At 35.5% G+C, this 15388-nt stretch overlaps 1 protein-coding gene across 1 annotated transcript in view; it reads right to left on the bottom strand.

Annotated features, from left to right (window-relative positions):
• The window catches only part of LOC129747245 (dopamine receptor 2), a 361371-nt gene that overhangs the window by 230352 nt on the left and 115631 nt on the right, over positions 1 to 15388 (bottom strand). The window lies entirely within an intron of this gene.

Raw genomic sequence — 15388 nt, 5'->3', positions numbered from 1 at the left:
TTGCCTAGGCGGGCTCAAATCAAGCAAGCTTTGGTTATATTCCAGTCTCCATGGTAAGTTTATCTAGACAAAAATAGGTCCTAATTAAATTTTAATTTCTGACGACTCACGCGTTAGTTTATAATTTTTATATTTTCAAAAATTCTAGATTTCGATTAATCAAAGCCTCTTATAATGTCGAGCAACACGACGAACAAACGAGGAGAGGAGAATTTTCCCGCGTTTTCGCAGAGCGTGGGAAAAGCTCCGGAATACCCAATCGGATCGGGGAACCCCAGGTCGGCGGACTATAACGAAATTATCTTGACATGTTGCATGCTTTATCTACTCCGTTGAAGTTGATTCACTTTGATGGCGGCAATGAAGGTGGTGGCCATTGCGGTGGTGAAACGCCAGACAGTGAATTAGCATAAAAACCTTTCCCGCCCACCTCTAACTACTGTCTCAGCTTGCCGCAAAACGCACCACAACACCGTCTTACTTCGGGATGCAACGCGCCGCAACCGGAAATGAACCATCCAATCTAGTTGGCCGAGATACGGATGTAAATTTTCTCTGGCGAAACGTTAGGGTGTGTTGGTGAGATGTTTTGTTTTTGGGACTTTCACTTAATGCAAGCCTGCTTAGAGAGATAAAATTTTAACGGAAAATTGATTTCGGAACTCAAAATTGTGATTCGATGTGAACAGCAGTATGTTATCGAAATATGTATATTCCTATTTCTTTTTTTTTCAAGATGATTCACCCTAACGTTCGCAATCTGTTTTGATGTGGTCGTGTCCTGGTGAAGGTGGTAAAGATTATGGCAGCAACGGTAGGCAATGAAGGTTTTTGTGGAAGCTACTGCCTCGCAGTTATTTCATGGAATGAAATTTTATACCATCATTGCATAAATTGTCGCCATTCCGTCATAAAGTGGAAAGTCGTTTAATTTTTTCACCTTCCCACAGGTGTTTTGGGAATTTGCTAACTTGCGAAGTGCGAGTCAAAAGTTTGTCAGCAGTTTTAAAATTTGTCAGAATACTATCTTATGAGGGGGATTTAAAAATGTTCTTCCTTTTTCAATAATCCAATCTAATCTGAGCTCAAATGTTCCCAGGAACGGAAATGTGCAACAGTTCTAACAAAAATTCTATCCGAGCTCAACTTGTTAATCCCTCTTTCTTTTTTTTAACTCTCTAGTCCAAGATGTAAAAAATCAAAGCTTAATGAGATTCCAAGGTAAACAGGAAGTTTAAAGCCGAGCGGAAAATTAGCTTATTCTCTGGATAAGGGAAAACTTTTCAAAGGGACAAGTAGTTTTTAAAACTTTCCCACTTAAACGATGAGTTTGGAGTTCGAGTCTAAGTAGCACCTGCATGAGTTGAGATTCATCCGGGGTAGCTTCTTCAAAAATTTATACGCTACCACGAGGATAAATATTTATCCTTTCAACAGATTCGCGGTCACTTTGCACCCGAGTCCAGCCTGGCCCTCGTCCACCATCACGAGGCAATGAAAGTCGAGTTGAAATTTTTTTCCAATGAGTGAAAACTTTGGCTGTTGCCTTCACTTTCCTTCAAACTTCCATTTTCCTGTTCGGTGACCACCATTTGGCACTAGTTGGTATAAATAAGGCGAATCCATTTATGGACAAACTTTTTGGCGCTGACTTTTTTCCGGAACTTTGTTAGTTAATTTTTATTTCTGCACCAAAAATGGCTTTGGATCAGAGGGACGTACAAGTTCAAATTTTTATGCCATTGTTCGAACCAATTTGAGTGCCCAAGTTACAAAGATCAAGCTAACTAGCATTAGGATGTTTTATTATGGTTTTGTAATGGCTTTTTTGTGCAGATCGTTTTAAGAAAATTTAATTATGATCATGCAAATGCTTAAATTCTTGAATCGACCATCTGTTTTGCAGATAGTTTTGAAAACGCTCATAAATCTTTCATTAAACATACTGTTTAGTTATCTAGAAGAGTTAGGAATGCTATGTTTAAACTATAATAAAACACAAACTTAGAAGTTTGCTCCAAGCTGCCTTTTGCATGTTCTATAATAGCACTCAGTGCCTGATTATTAAACCACCATAAAACTTAGTGGCAGTTCTCGATCAAGATGTCAAAACAGGACACGCTCAGAATAGATAGCACATAAGTGAATTGGAATTTCCATTTTTACACATTTTTGATAAGCTCTGTGTGTTGATTTTGAGTTAAAATTAAAAAAAATTATAAAAACTATGAAAACTTCGAATTAGCGAAAGTGGAATGAATAACTTTAAAATATGAGTATTGAGTGAAAGGGTTCAAATAGAAGGAACAAAATTTGATACTTGACGCAATCATTAATACAAGATGGCGGCTTCCGCTGTTATTCTCAAAGCTGTGAATTACTGAATATATCATGAAACATTCTTAATATTGTTATAAGGTGAAAGTAATAAACGAGTGGAAGTCGAATTTCGTTGTCCGTCGCCATCTTAAATTTCAAGATGGTGGGTACCACTCAACTTGAAAATACTGTAAATGACTGAAAATCGTCTCAAACCCCTACAATATGGGTCTTAGCACAGAGAACGGAGCTAAAATCTTGTGTAAAAATGCCAACTGTTATTTTAAAGCAAAAAAATAACTCAGCATATAGCAACTAGATGTCGTTAAAAACTAACTTATCGAAGATTTGTTTATTTTCATTAAATATGCACGCTAAGGTAAAAATAGCTTTCAAGCATTAATATACAATCTGTCTGAACGTTCTTGAATGGATATTTAGTATTTAACATCCATCGCATGAACTTATTTGAACGAAATACTAACGTATTTGAATTCAAATTCTCACACATGAATTGGTCCAAGATTCGACCGCTGAAACGGTCCAAACTCAGAAGAAGAAACAGACAAATATTATTATACCTTAATAATAGCTCAAAAATATTTATTTTCAATCGTTTTGTTCAAAATAGGAATTACTATGACTGCTGTGATTATTTAGTTCTCGTATTCAAGAGACGCACTATTATGACAGTGAGAGAAAAAGTACGAAACCGTAGAGCAAAATTTGAGATCGACTAAATTTTTTTTGTGCGATCTCTAGCGCGAGAAGTGAATCGCAATATTAAAACAGAAATTTGTTATATTGATTAATAGATTGATACTGATATGTCCATACTTTCTCAGAGTTAAATAGCATTTTGTTTGAAGCCAAAATTTGCTATGCTAGAAAAAACTAGGCCAAAATCACAAGAACATGTTTTTGGTATCATTTGATAAATTTATTTTTCTAAATGTGATAAAAAATTTTAAACATGTAGGCAAAATAAGAAAATTCATTGATTATCTTTATGCACGATTCGAACTAATTTGAAATAATTGTAACAGATTTGTTACTTTATCAAACGAAGGGTAAACAAGTAAATTTTGAAGGTACAATCGTTAAACCTACGAAGTATTTCACTGTACACCTAAATACTAAAATGCCAATATTGCTTTTCCAATATTGATGACAATCCTTTACAACGTCCATAAAATAAAGTAGGTAGTAAATTTAGATTTCGAAAGACGACATTTCCGTCAGCGTTCTTTAAACAACGCGCATCTTATCCGCATTAATGGAAAAAATACCTTGCTCTCATTTTTTTTATCACCGTAAAGTGAGTATTTTTTAAGGTTGGCTTTCTTATGGAGTACAAGTACAGTTGTAAAGATTACAATTTCTCCATAGCTTCGTTCGAATGATCTTATCAGCCAAGTGGTTTAAACTTAACACGGCGCACATTATGATAATGAAGCAACATCTAAAGGTTGAAGGTTTGTAATATTTTATGAATAAAGATAAAAAGAAAACTGATCGAAACCATACAATTTGTCAACTTGTGACAATATGTCTCCTGAACCGACTGTCGTCAATTGTAGTTCGATGCGGATCTAATTAGAAACAGTAATATCCGTGGTATCTAAATCGCGGCGGATTCTCATTTCCCGAGTGTCCATCCAGCAAACGTTCCAGCTTCAGCCAGCTGGCACAGTTAGGTAGGAGGGAACTCGTTCCCTGTCGCCTGGAACCGATGGGATTTGCGACCGCATATTGATTGGTTAATTATTCCCACTCACGATCCGTGCGGTACAACCGGATTTTAGTGCAGGCCATGTAACGCCACATCGTATCGTTTTTGCCCACAGACAGAGGACAATATCTCGCGTTGAATGAAAGTGGACTGGGAGAACCTTATGACAACAACGTGATAAAACAACGAGACATCCGTTTGTCTGTGGGGATCGTTCGCTACTCTCCCGAGGGAGAAGGAACAAGAAGATGCATGTCGGGACCCCAACCGCATTTGGATTGCAGTGGAACGAATCGCTTGCTTAATGTTGGCAGTTGGCCAAGAAAACAAAAATCCCCCCAATCCGGTTAAACAGAAGATGAAATGGTAAGAGGAATATCCCACAGTCAATCGAAGCAAGCTGGGTTTTAATCTGTTGCGGGGCTCGACTAGCCAGTTGGTTGGAGGCGTGTTGATCTGTTCGTGTAAGACCAAGCCCACTGGACGTTGCTATTTCGGTCGGTATTTTAGATGGTTTGATTGGTTGCCTTTTTATCTACTTACTGATTTTCGCACCCATTGTTGCCATTCAGGTTGGTGTTTGTGTTTGTTTATTTTCTGATGGCGACGACCGGCTACGTTGCTACCGGGTTGCTACATAAACGCATCCTGTAACAACCTACTGCTCGAATGCTATTTTTCGAATCAAGTTAGCGACTGTTGGTGCGATGATGGGTTGATAGATATGTTGCTGAATGTGCTCGATTCGTGGTTTAGCAACCATTGGGTGGGCTTGGTCTAAATATCAATAATTATTAGTGTCAAGTAGAAAAATCGTGAGATCAGTTTTATAATAATCGGTAGATATAACTCTGGTTCCATTAATTTATGACAGGTGAGTTAAGGGGGCTATAATTTATACATGTTAGAAGAAGGATGCTTAAAGCGACTCAAAACGAGTCTGAGTAATAGGGAAATGCAACTTGTCTGTCCCTTCGCATGAACGTTCTAGATAGTTGAACCGTGGGACAAGGTATGACGATCAAATCAGAAATATTAAAATATTTGTCATATTTATAAGCAGCTTCCCAAACTCAGTTAATTCAATACTTGCATTTCGCACTTCAATACTTCATCACAAAAGAACGTCCTATTCGAATTCCATTAGAGTCACAGCCACTTCCATTAAATGTCAATTGCCTGCGTAGGTTTAGATCAATCGGTCACTGGAAAAGATATCACCGAGTTCCTGGTTTCGGATTGATATTTACACTTTGATTGATAATCCTCGGATACGATTTTCAACGTCTCTTGGGCAACAATTGCATTCTTATGATTCAAGGAACAGTTTAGTTACTTTGTGAGATTAGTTTTTAAACATCAATGAATAAATTTCGGTAGTGAAAATCAATCCGGAAATCAAAATTTATTTTATTTTGTTTGTTTCAAACTACGTTAAACATTAGATAGTAATCCTAAATTTCTTGTTTCTTCTTTGAAAAACCTTTGCGGCACTCACTTTCGAACCGTTATAACGTTCTAAAGGGTGTTTGGATCAAAAATTGGTCAACTTAAATTCGTCATAATTTTTCTGATTATTCATATAAAAACCTGAATACCCTTCATTTTGTAGATGTGTCTGTGTGTGAGTAGAATGATGCTTCTATTTGGATTTTAATATAAGATCTTAAGTTATCAAAATGGCGCACAAGCAAAAGGAAATCGAAAGCCGGGAGCCGCAGTGACGAACAGATCACCCAACAAACATTTTTGCTGATTTAGAACGCCATTTCTTTAAACATATGCTGTGTTAAGGTGATGATTGCTGTTTCAGCTTGTTGGCAGAAAAAAGAAATACTTCAGCGCTGTTTCAGCGTGTAATGAAGTATTATTTCAGTCACTAGAAAGTAAGGGAAAATACGCTGTAGAATAACTTGTTCAGCCTTTGTTCAACCATTTTTGACACCATTCAAATTTGACAGACGTCAGCTGTACAAGGGTAGCTTTGAAAGCGCTTTTTCAACCATAACAAACTATATGTTGGGCATCTGTTTATCAATCAATGCATGAAAGCAAATAGATCAAAAATTTTTGATAGCGAATAGATTGAAGATTTATTTCATCAGTACCCGATCTCATTTTGCTAATTAAAATGATCTAAAAATGAACTTTAATGTTCTAGAAGCATTTCATTTTCAATTTCTTCATATGAAATTGGCCTTGATTGGGGAGATATTTCGGTTGTTTAAGTACGACTCTTTTCTAATGCTCAGCAGAGTTCATGGTTGGTTCGGCGTTCTGCGGCATGAGACCAAGAAGTCGTAGGTTCGAAGTTCGAGACAAGGTTAAATGAAGAAAAAACAAAACGAGAGGGGAAAAGTAGCTGGCAAACATCGGGCAGACATCGCTCATTATTCTTTTTGTTTTTGTTTTTCGATGATCCGTCAATTGTCGTTTCATGTTATTTTCGCTGATTAATTTCTCCAAATCTCGATGTTTAAGGGCTGAACAGCAGCTTCTCCCTGAATTTGGGTTGCCTTCTTTTAGCAAGGTAGCTGATTTAAAATTAGAACTAAATAATGTTTCAGTGGTCGTTCAGCCAAAAATGTTTGTTGGGCAGTGGCTTCCACTTTTAAGCAACCTCATCCTCTCCGTTGAAGCCGTCGCAAATAAGTTGGGAATAACGTCTACAAACGTGCTTGAAGCTCAAAAACGATCCGAACTATCGACTTATAGGATGGTAGTGACGATAAGCAAAACCTTGTAGCATTATAATGAAGTCTGCAACGCTGTTTTGTTCTGAGCGTATTTAGAGTTAACAGTAAACCAAAAAATGAGTATAAAGAACTTAGAGTGTAAATGTCAAACGCACGCATGGGAAAACAACTAAAACAACAACCAACAAATCAAAACAACAGTAACCAAAGAAGAAAATCGGGATTTAGATTCGTCATCGCTAGACTTAAAGAAAGTTCGGTCAATAAGGCGAGATAAAGTGGATCAACTTTGTTGGATTGGATAAAATCAGACATTTCTTCGATTCGCAGGCAGCTGAAAAATAAGTGCTTCTCGAGTGGGACCAGCAGCAACAAAAACCGAGCGAAGTGAAAACGAAGGTAGCAGTAATCCATCGTCGCAGACACCGATTCCAGTAAAAAGCTGTGTTCAAACAAGAGTTCGGAATTGCTGCTGCTCAGGTGAGATGAAATTTGCCCTGCGAGTAACGGCAGAACCAAGTGTTGTATAGTTCACAGACGGAATTCGAGTGTACCATTGCCAGATTAGCCGGGAGAATAATCGATCAAATCTCAGGTAAAACAACACTTTTCCTTTGATAATTACCTTCTGAAACAACCAGCATTTTGCCGTAGATTGCTGTAGACTTTGGTGCAGAATGGCAAAAAGGAAAAGAAGGAGAAAGAAAGCTTTGTAGCCTTGAGACAATGGTAAAGGGTTATTCTAATCTTATAAATATCCCTCTAAGAACTATTGAAGTAACTGCTCGATAGTGTAGTGTCGTGTGTCCAGTAAACCACGCTGTGGATGACAACCTATAAGTCTAGCAGAAGACACCGGTCCCATTGGGTGAGTGACTTATTATTGTACTACATGAGCCAATCCTAAAGTCGCGATAAATTCAATAGGGTCGTTTTTGGAAGCTGAACCATTTCCTAAGGGCCGATCGCGAGGCTGGGTCATTCGGCCGAAAGTCATGAGGCCGAAAGCCATTCGGCCGAAGGTCATTCAGCCGATGGACGTTAGGCCGAATGGGCTATCTGGCCGAACAGGCCACTAGGCCGAATGGGTTATTCGGCCGACGGTTATCCAGCCGAATGCTGTTAGGCCGAAAGGACGCAAGGCTGAAAGGATGTTCGGCCGAATGATCATTAAGCCGAAAGGTCATAAAGCCGAATGGTTATTAGGCCGAATGGTCATTAGGCCGAATGGTCATTAGGCCGAATAGTCGTAAGGCCGAATGGTCGTAAGGCCGAATGGTTACTAGGCCGAATGGTCAATAGGCCGAATGGTCATTAGGCCGAATGGCCGTAAGGCCGAATGGTCATTAGGCCGAATGGTCGTAAGGCCGAATGGTCGCAAGGCCGAATGGTCGCAAGGCCGAATGGTCGCAAGGCCGAATGGTCGCAAGGCCGAATGATCGCAAGGCCGAATGGTCGCAAGGCCGAATGGTCGTAAGGCCGAATGGATGCTAGGCCGAATGGTCGTAAGGCCGAATGGCCATAAGGCTGAATGATCGTCATGAATGGTTGCTAGGTCAATAAGAAATCTTTTACACATGTCGGCATGCTTAGCCGAAAGGTCGTAAGACCAAATTGCTGATAGGCCGAATGGTCGTTTGGCCGAATGGCTGTTAGGCCGAATGTTCATAAGGCCGAATGGTCATTAGGTCGAATGATCACAAGGCAATCCATTAGGCCTGATGACCATTCGGCTTGATGACTATTCGGCCTAACGACCATTCGGCCTAACTACTGATCGACCTAACCACTGAGCGGCCCGACATGCAAGAAAGCGATAATATGTCTTATATTTATTTTATTAGTCATCGAAAAAATATTGTTTCGCACAGACTTATTGTTCTAAGAGATGCCTTAACCTATTTTTAAATGATTGCTTAGACATACCAAAATCAAAAATACTAACACACTCATTAAAATAACGGATACATGTGTCTATTGGGTTGTAGTAGGCCTTATAGGCCTAGCATAAATTCGATCCAACGACCATTCAGCCTAACAATCATTCAGCCTAGTGGCTATTCGGTCTAACGACCTTCTAGCATCCATTCGGCCCGACGATCATTCGGCCTAATGACCATTCGGCCTAACGATCTTTCGGCCTAGCATCCATTCGGCCTAACGACCATTCGGCCTTGTGACCATTCGGCCTAATGAACATTCGGCCTAGTGACCATTCGGCCTAGCGACCATTCGGCCTAATGACCATTCGGCCTAACGACCATTCGGCCTAATGACCATTTGGCCTAACGACCATTCGGCCTAATGACCATTCGGCCGAATGACCATTCGGCTTAGTGACCTTTCGGCCGAATGACCATTCGGCCTAACGACCATTCGGCCTAGTGACCATTCGGCCTAGTGACCATTCGGCCTAATGACCATTCGGCCTAACGACCATTCGGCCTAATGACCATTCGGCCGAATGACCATTAGGCTTAGTGACCTTTCGGCCGAATGACCATTCGGCCTAGTGACCATTCGGCCTTATGACCATTCGGCCTATCGCCTATTCGGCCTGATGACCATTCGGCCAAATAATATTCGGCCAAATAACCTTCGGCCTAATGTCGCATTCGGCCTATTGTCCTATTCGGCCGAACATCCGTCGGCCTTTCAACCCATTCGGCCTAGAGACCTTCGGCCTAACAGCTTTCGGCCTATCGGCCTACGGCCGAATGTCCGGCCCCCACCGATCGCTTGTTGGGACTTGATTTTGTGTCATTTTGGTTTTGCGAGTCCCGTTTCGCGGAAGTAAGGTGCTGACGTGGTGAGAGCCAGCCGGATCGAACCGAAAGTCGTCAGAAGTGCTCCGGGCAGCTGCGGTACGCCCGTAGAGCAGTGCAGCCAGTGAAGATTGCCAGATTGGAGACATTCCCGAACGGATTCTGTAATATAGAGCTGTGATGCGTTTGTGCCGTCCCAGATTGTTGTGCGTCTTTATGTTATGGTAGAGAAAAACAGGCCTTAGGTTTTTAAAATGTCGTATGAATAAAAATGTAAATGTTTTTTTTATGAAAACGAATGAAATTTACAAACGGTCATAGAAAAGTTGTTAAGAGTAATTTCTCCTTATTATTAAACATTCTCACTCACAACAATTAGGTAGGTATATTATAAGCGCTAACTAATCGCTTCGTTAAAACTATGAATAAGCTCAGGCGTAACGCCGCGCCGCCGACGATGACAAATCATTAGAAGTAGTAAAAAATCTTTGAATACCAATCTCGTGAAATAACTAGATCAGCTGTTTGAAATTAGAAATGTTAACATTTTCCGATATGATTCAAGGAACGCCTCCCTATTAAAGTTAAACTTCAATAATAGCGCTGGAGGCCAAGTGACGTCTCGGGTTCTCACCCACCAGCAAGGTCAATTCTCTCACGCAAAGAGCAAACTAACCGAATTAACCGGAAACTTTCGCTTCGGATGATCGTCAACAAGTGAAAATGTAGGTACCTACACAAGTCTCCATAAGGTTAGCAAGTGAGCAACAATGCAATGCAGTACATCATCTGATGGGTGTAACTAATAGGCGTAACGCCGACAGAAATGGCACCTGTGTGGAGCTCACTTACAGCCGATAAGCAGCAACAATCTCAACACAGATCAATTACACGCATTATTGCTGCTGGTGCGCCCCGATGCATAATTGTTCACGAGAGGAGTTATTTCACGGGCATAAACATGACTTCCTCAAACCCGCATTTCCCCATCTTGTATCTGTACTACTAGACAAACTCTGTAACTGTAGGTATGAGCATGAAGTTTTGCTAATTGATGTGTACAAATGCAAATCGACCGGCTGCCAGCTGTCAGTTATTATTATTACTTAGTATTATGACTGAAGGTGCCACTGCATCGCATTTGCTATTGAAAGTGACGCCCGAGCTTTTATGTAATTCATAGTGCGTGATGGTGGCGCGGTTTTTTTTTGCCATTTTTGCTTCTAATTATTATCGGAAGTTCAGAGAGCACAGGTGTGACTGATGGTTCAAGTTTTGAGGGACAGGTTCTCCAACGATGCCATGTTTAGATAGGCTGGAGGAGGAGCTAATTATAAATTCGGATATAATTGATGGGTGAAAAATTTCCTAGACTAGAGGAATTTTTTTAATCTCGCTTTTTTGTACAATGTGTTCATTCAAATATCGATTGAATCGTTTTAAAATTCTTGGCATATTGATATTCATCTATTGTTTCAAATTTGATCTATTTTATTTTTTATTTCTTTTTTGTAATTATATCTAATTTTTGTCATTTTTAGCATTTTTGTTATTTCTGTCATTTTAGTCATTTTTATCATTTTTATCATTTTTGTCATTTGGTCATTTGTGTCATTTTGTCAATTTAATCAGTTTTGTCAGTTTTGTAATTTTTGTCAGTTTTGTCATTTTTGTCAGTTTTGTCAGTTTTGTCAGTTTTGTTAGATTTGTCAGTTTTGTCAGTTTTGTCAGTTTTGTCATTTTTGTCATTTTTGTCATTTTTGTCATTTTTGTCATTTTTGTCATTTTTGTCATTTTTGTCATTTTTGTCATTTTTGTCATTTTTGTCATTTTTGTCATTTTTGTCATTTTTGTCATTTTTGTCATTTTTGTCATTTTTGTCATTTTTGTCATTTTTGTCATTTTTGTCATTTTTGTCATTTTTGTCATTTTTGTCATTTTTGTCATTTTTGTCATTTTTGTCATTTTTGTCATTTTTGTCATTTTTGTCATTTTTGTCATTTTTGTCATTTTTGTCATTTTTGTCATTTTTGTCATTTTTGTCATTTTTGTCATTTTTGTCATTTTTGTCATTTTTGTAATTTTTGTCATTTTTGTCATTTTTGTCATTTTTGTCATTTTTGTCATTTTTGTCATTTTTGTCATTTTTGTCATTTTTGTCATTTTTGTCATTTTTGTCATTTTTGTCATTTTTGTCATTTTTGTCAATTTTGTCAATTTTGTCAATTTTGTCAATTTTGTCATTTTTGTCATTTTTGTCATTTTTTTCATTTTTGTCATTTTTGTCATTTTTTTCATTTTTTTCATTTTTTTCATTTTTGTCATTTTTGTCATTTTTGTCATTTTTGTCATTTTTGTCATTTTTGTCATTTTTGTCATTTTTGTCATTTTTGTCATTTTTGTCATTTTTGTCATTTTTGTCATTTTTGTCATTTTTTGTCATTTTTGTCATTTTTGTCATTTTTGTCATTTTTGTCATTTTTGTCATTTTTGTCATTTTTGTCATTTTTGTCATTTTTGTCATTTTTGTCATTTTTGTCATTTTTGTCATTTTTGTCATTTTTGTCATTTTTGTCATTTTTGTCATTTTTGTCATTTTTGTCATTTTTGTCATTTTTGTCATTTTTGTCATTTTTGTCATTTTTGTCATTTTTGTCATTTTTGTCATTTTTGTCATTTTTGTCATTTTTGTCATTTTTGTCATTTTTGTCATTTTTGTCATTTTTGTCATTTTTGTCATTTTTGTCATTTTTGTCATTTTTGTCATTTTTGTCATTTTTGTCATTTTTGTCATTTTTGTCATTTTTGTCATTTTTGTCATTTTTGTCATTTTTGTCATTTTTGTCATTTTTGTCATTTTTGTCATTTTTGTCATTTTTGTCATTTTTGTCATTTTTGTCATTTTTGTCATTTTTGTCATTTTTGTCATTTTTGTCATTTTTGTCATTTTTGTCATTTTTGTCATTTTTGTCATTTTTGTCATTTTTGTCATTTTTGTCATTTTTGTCATTTTTGTCATTTTTGTCATTTTTGTCATTTTTGTCATTTTTGTCATTTTTGTCATTTTTGTCATTTTTGTCATTTTTGTCATTTTTGTCATTTTTGTCATTTTTGTCATTTTTGTCATTTTTGTCATTTTTGTCATTTTTGTCATTTTTGTCATTTTTGTCATTTTTGTCATTTTTGTCATTTTTGTCATTTTTGTCATTTTTGTCATTTTTGTCATTTTTGTCATTTTTGTCATTTTTGTCATTTTTGTCATTTTTGTCATTTTTGTCATTTTTGTCATTTTTGTCATTTTTGTCATTTTTGTCATTTTTGTCATTTTTGTCATTTTTGTCATTTTTGTCATTTTTGTCATTTTTGTCATTTTTGTCATTTTTGTCATTTTTGTCATTTTTGTCATTTTTGTCATTTTTGTCATTTTTGTCATTTTTGTCATTTTTGTCATTTTTGTCATTTTTGTCATTTTTGTCATTTTTGTCATTTTTGTCATTTTTGTCATTTTTGTCATTTTTGTCATTTTTGTCATTTTTGTCATTTTTGTCATTTTTGTCATTTTTGTCATTTTTGTCATTTTTGTCATTTTTGTCATTTTTGTCATTTTTGTCATTTTTGTCATTTTTGTCATTTTTGTCATTTTTGTCATTTTTGTCATTTTTGTCATTTTTGTCATTTTTGTCATTTTTGTCATTTTTGTCATTTTTGTCATTTTTGTCATTTTTGTCATTTTTGTCATTTTTGTCATTTTTGTCATTTTTGTCATTTTTGTCATTTTTGTCATTTTTGTCATTTTTGTCATTTTTGTCATTTTTGTCATTTTTGTCATTTTTGTCATTTTTGTCATTTTTGTCATTTTTGTCATTTTTGTCATTTTTGTCATTTTTGTCATTTTTGTCATTTTTGTCATTTTTGTCATTTTTGTCATTTTTGTCATTTTTGTCATTTTTGTCATTTTTGTCATTTTTGTCATTTTTGTCATTTTTGTCATTTTTGTCATTTTTGTCATTTTTGTCATTTTTGTCATTTTTGTCATTTTTGTCATTTTTGTCATTTTTGTCATTTTTGTCATTTTTGTCATTTTTGTCATTTTTGTCATTTTTGTCATTTTTGTCATTTTTGTCATTTTTGTCATTTTTGTCATTTTTGTCATTTTTGTCATTTTTGTCATTTTTGTCATTTTTGTCATTTTTGTCATTTTTGTCATTTTTGTCATTTTTGTCATTTTTGTCATTTTTGTCATTTTTGTCATTTTTGTCATTTTTGTCATTTTTGTCATTTTTGTCATTTTTGTCATTTTTGTCATTTTTGTCATTTTTGTCATTTTTGTCATTTTTGTCATTTTTGTCATTTTTGTCATTTTTGTCATTTTTGTCATTTTTGTCATTTTTGTCATTTTTGTCATTTTTGTCATTTTTGTCATTTTTGTCATTTTTGTCATTTTTGTCATTTTTGTCATTTTTGTCATTTTTGTCATTTTTGTCATTTTTGTCATTTTTGTCATTTTTGTCATTTTTGTCATTTTTGTCATTTTTGTCATTTTTGTCATTTTTGTCATTTTTGTCATTTTTGTCATTTTTGTCATTTTTGTCATTTTTGTCATTTTTGTCATTTTTGTCATTTTTGTCATTTTTGTCATTTTTGTCATTTTTGTCATTTTTGTCATTTTTGTCATTTTTGTCATTTTTGTCATTTTTGTCATTTTTGTCATTTTTGTCATTTTTGTCATTTTTGTCATTTTTGTCATTTTTGTCATTTTTGTCATTTTTGTCATTTTTGTCATTTTTGTCATTTTTGTCATTTTTGTCATTTTTGTCATTTTTGTCATTTTTGTCATTTTTGTCATTTTTGTCATTTTTGTCATTTTTGTCATTTTTGTCATTTTTGTCATTTTTGTCATTTTTGTCATTTTTGTCATTTTTGTCATTTTTGTCATTTTTGTCATTTTTGTCATTTTTGTCATTTTTGTCATTTTTGTCATTTTTGTCATTTTTGTCATTTTTGTCATTTTTGTCATTTTTGTCATTTTTGTCATTTTTGTCATTATTGTAATTTTTATCATTTTTGTTATTTTTGTAATTTTTGAAATTTTTGATTTTCTTTCGTAATTTTTGTCATTTTTATATTTTTTGTCATTTTTGTAATTTTTGTGATTTTTTCTTCTTTTTGTCATTTTTTGTAGTTTATGACATTTATGTTTTTTTTTGTAATTCAGAAATTTTTGTCATTTTTTCCTTTTTTATCTTTTTCATACATAGGCACCTATATGAATTCACTACTCAGAAAGTGATCTTGATTTTTTTGTTCGATACAAGTTAATGAGATCAACTATCGTAACCAATTCTTCTAGTTCTTTTTTGTATGTGAATGACGCATTTTCTGCATTTGTTGCTGCATTGCATAGCAAGAGCTAAGAGAAATAGTGCGAAAAAGTTGCCACACATTGCAGCAGCTTAACATGTTCCATTTTGCGGTTACTGGCTTGCATGGTTTAGTGATCAGAAATCAAAATGGTTCTTTTTTTTCAATTTTCAGTATTTTGAAACAATAAAAACCGTTCAGTTTTATTAAATTACAGTTTGAAAATAAGTTTACTGAACTTAGACAAATTGCTTAATTAGTAGATATGTGAATGAAGACTTTTCGAAAAGTTATCGCATGTGGTCAGTTTTTTTTGTTCCAATCCTTTTAAAGCCAAACAACAACGCAGAAAACCACATCATAACAATCCGAAGTGAGAGGAAAAGACAAAACAAAAACAAACCGAACGTAAAAACCCACCGACCGAACCGGCTTAAGCCTAGTCAAGCCAAGCCCAGCCATCAAGTTCATCATAACACCGCAACCTGATTTGACCGGGTAAGCAACACACCGGC

Source organism: Uranotaenia lowii, chromosome 1 (genome assembly GCF_029784155.1).
Source record: "Uranotaenia lowii strain MFRU-FL chromosome 1, ASM2978415v1, whole genome shotgun sequence".
Taxonomy (NCBI): domain Eukaryota; kingdom Metazoa; phylum Arthropoda; class Insecta; order Diptera; family Culicidae; genus Uranotaenia; species Uranotaenia lowii.
This window is presented reverse-complemented; position numbering and strand designations above follow the sequence as displayed.